Genomic DNA, 3,895 nt, shown 5'->3' with positions numbered 1-3,895 from the left:
TTTACGTGGTTTAATTTTCAAAAAACACCATATTTTTGTTGTCCTGCACGTTGCTGCAGCTCCTCTTTTCACCCTGTGTTCAGGTCTCTGTTTTAGCTACAGAGTGAGACCTCTTCTCTTCTGTACTATCTTTGATTGCACTCGCTCAGATGTAAATCAGATGTCAGCTAGCTCCATAGACAGTAAAAGAAAGGCTGTTTCTCCAACTTCGGTCAGTTATAAGGCAGGATTAGCTGGGAGACTTCTTCTGTAAGTAGTTCTTTTGTAGATTATGGTGAACTCGTGTGTGTTGTAGCAGTGCTTTGCCATTGAGAACGAGGTAGCATGCTAGCGCTAGCATGCTAACGGTTGCGGTTAGCCAGCTCGTTTTGGCAAGTGACGTAGAATGGCTTGCAGATTTGGACCAGTTCAGCCGGAGACTGAAGGCAGGACACATTCAGAAACCGTATCTCAATCTAAACAGCATGGATGGATTTTTTCAAAGTTTGTATGCGTGTGGAAGCACCAGAGACACAAAATAACACCCCAAATCCCAGAAAAAGTGATTTCTTTTCATAATATGGGCACTTTAATAATGTACATGCATCACCACGAGAACACTTATTTATTCACATTAAAATGTACATGTAAACTAGTCTGGCTATCACCAGATCAAGCTCAGTCTTTTAAGATTGAACATTAGTCTGCTCTGTATTTTCTACCGCACAAGAGGCGTGATCAACGGGCATGGTTCAAATGCCTCTGTACGCAATTGGATAGTCCTTCAACCAATCAGATCAATGATCAGGGTGACGTAGCAGCGACAGCAGCATCAACGGGCCGCTATGTTGAATGTAAACAAAAAGCTGCTTGGTCACTTCTCTGTCGCCATCGTGTTAAACCCACCAATAGGGCACCAGGTGGATAAGCCAGTTTGTCATTGGTCCCCGCAAAATTGTAACGGAAGCAGGATAGATAAACGTACCGGTTTCCAGCCTGAGCTGCAGGGAGAAATCAAATCACCGGCAGATCGAGCTGGGGTTACCCGGTCTACATGTAAACACAACCTTGCAGGTTTAATGAATCACGAGTCATTCGCTATATCCATAACAGTTCTTCTTATTCCCACTACGTACGTACTGTAACTGCACTGATCTGCTCATACGTGTTCTGGTTAACTGTTTAGTTCAGTACAGTTTGGTTTGACAACTTGGTGAAAGTCTCAAAATGAACACACACTCCTATTACAGGAGTGGTTATAGAGGGTGTGACTGTTTTAAAACGTGTTTTAATATGGCACTGTAATGTTTGAAATAATGCACATGTCTGTAACATAATGCTGCCAGTGTAAACTTGTTTTGACCTGTGATGTTGATGGTTTTAATAACTGTGCTGACATAAATAGCAATAAAAACATATTTATACAGATGACTGTAGTCTTTTTTTTTTAACTCATCTAATTCTACAGCACTAACCCTTCTGTTGTCCCTGGATAAATTTGACCCATCCATCCATCCATCCATCCATCTTCGTCCGCTTATCCGGTGTCGGGTCGCGGGGGGAGCAGCTCCAGCAGGGGACCCCAAACTTCCCTTTCCCGAGCAACATCAACCAGCTCCGACTGGGGGATCCCGAGGCGTTCCCAGGCCAGGTTGGAGATATAATCCCTCCACCTAGTCCTGGGTCTTCCCCGAGGCCTCCTCCCAGCTGGACGTGCCTGGAACACCTGCCCAGGGGGCATCCTTACCAGATGCCCGAACCACCTCAACCGGCTCCTTTCGACGCAAAGGAGCAGCGGCTCTACTCCAAGCTCCTCACGGATGACTGAGCTTCTCACCCTATCTCTAAGGGAGACGCCAGCCACCCTCCTGAGGAAACCCATTTCGGCCGCTTGTACCCTGGATCTCGTTCTTTCGGTCATGACCCAGCCTTCATGACCATAGGTGAGGGTAGGAACGAAAACTGACCGGTAGATCGAGAGCTTTGCCTTCTGGCTAAGCTCTCTTTTCGTCACAACGGTGCGATAGATTGAATGCAATACCGCACCCGCTGCGCCCGATTCTCCGACCAATCTCCCGCTCCATTGTCCCTCACTCGCGAACACAACCCCAAGGTACTTGAACTCCTTCACTTGGGGTAAGGACTCATTCCCTACCTGGAGAAGGCATTCCATCGGTTTCCTGCTGAGAACCATGGCCTCAGATTTAGAGGTGCTGATCCTCATCCCAACCGCTTCACACTCGGTTGCGAACCGATCCAGTGAGTGCTGAAGGTCGCAGGCCGATGATGCCATCAGGACCACATCATCTGCAAAGAGCAGCGATGAGATCCCCAGCCCACCAAACTGCAACCCCTCCCCCGACTACGCCTCGATATCCTGTCCATAAATACTACAAACAGGATTGGTGACAAAGCGCAGCCCTGGCGGAGGCCAACCCTCACCTGAAACGAGTCCGACTTACTACCGAGAACCCGGACACAGCTCTCGCTTTGGTTGTACAGAGATTGGATGGCCCTGAGAAGAGACCCCCTCACCCCATACTCCCGCAGCACCTCCCACAGTATCTCCCCGGCGACCCGGTCACACGCCTTCTCCAAATCCACAAAACACATGTAGACCAGTTGGGCATACTCCCAGGCTCCCTCCAGGATCCTTGCGAGAGTGAAGAGCTGGTCCGTTGTTCCACGACCAGGACGGAATCCGCATTGTTCCTCCTCAACCCGAGGTTCGACTATCGGCCGAACCCTCCTTTCCAGCACCTTGGAGTAGACTTTACCAGGGAGGCTGAGAAGTGTGATACCCCTATAATTGGCACACACCCTCTGGTCCCCTTTTAAAAAGGGGAACCACCACCCCGGTCTGCCACTCCTTTGGCACCGTCCCAGACTTCCACGCAATGTTGAAAAGGCGTGTCAACCAGGACAGCCCCTCCACACCCAGAGCCTTGAGCATTTCTGGGACGGATCTCATCAATCCCCGGGCTTTGCCACTGTGTAGTTGTTTGACTACATCAGTGACTTCCGCCTGGGAAATCGGCGACAATCCCCATTATCCTCCAGCTCTGCCTCTAACATAGAGGGGCGATTAGTCGGATTCAGGAGTTCCTCAACGTGCTCCTTCCACCGCCCCCTATTACCTCCTCAGTTGAGGTCAACAGTGTCCCATCCTTACTGTACACAGCTTGGATGGTTCCCCTTCCCCCTCCTGAGATGGCGAACAGTTTTCCAGAAGCACTTTGGTGCCGACCGAAAGTCCTTCTCCATGTCTTCTCCAAACTTCTCCCACACCCGCTGCTTTGCCTCTTTCACGGCAGATGCTGCAGCCCTTCGGGCCCTTCGGTACCCTGCAACTGCCTCCGGAGTCCTCAGGGATAACATATCCCGGAAAGACTCCTTCTTCAGTCGGACGGCTTCCCTGACCACCGGTGTCCACCACGGTGTTCGTGGGTTACCGCCCCTTGAGGCACCTAAGACCCTAAGACCACAGCTCCTCGCCGCAGCTTCAGCAATGGAAACTTTGAACATTGTCCACTCGGGTTCAATGCCCCCAGCCTCCACAGGGATGCACGAAAAGCTCCGCCGGAGGTGTGAGTTGAAAGTCTGTTGGACAGGGGCCTCCTCCAGACGTTCCCAATTTACCCGCACTGCACGTTTGGGCTTACCAGGTCTGTCCAGAGTCTTCCCCCACCCTCTCACCCAACTCATCACCAGATGGTGACAGATGGATCCATTTTCAAAAAGATTCTATATGAGAAATTGGTTTTCTTTCAAACAAATTGTCCAAAAAAATAACGTGGATGGTTCCATACAACGCTCTTAATAAGTTAAATAAATGATCAGTTCACTACTTTCGTTGAATTTGGGTGTTTTAGTCAATTTCATAACATTTGAAGAAAAATTTAATTGATAAAAGAAC

Source organism: Perca flavescens, chromosome 21 (genome assembly GCF_004354835.1).
Source record: "Perca flavescens isolate YP-PL-M2 chromosome 21, PFLA_1.0, whole genome shotgun sequence".
Taxonomy (NCBI): Eukaryota; Metazoa; Chordata; class Actinopteri; order Perciformes; family Percidae; genus Perca; species Perca flavescens.
The sequence above is the reverse complement of the archived record's forward strand: the minus strand, read 5'-3'. Positions refer to the sequence as shown.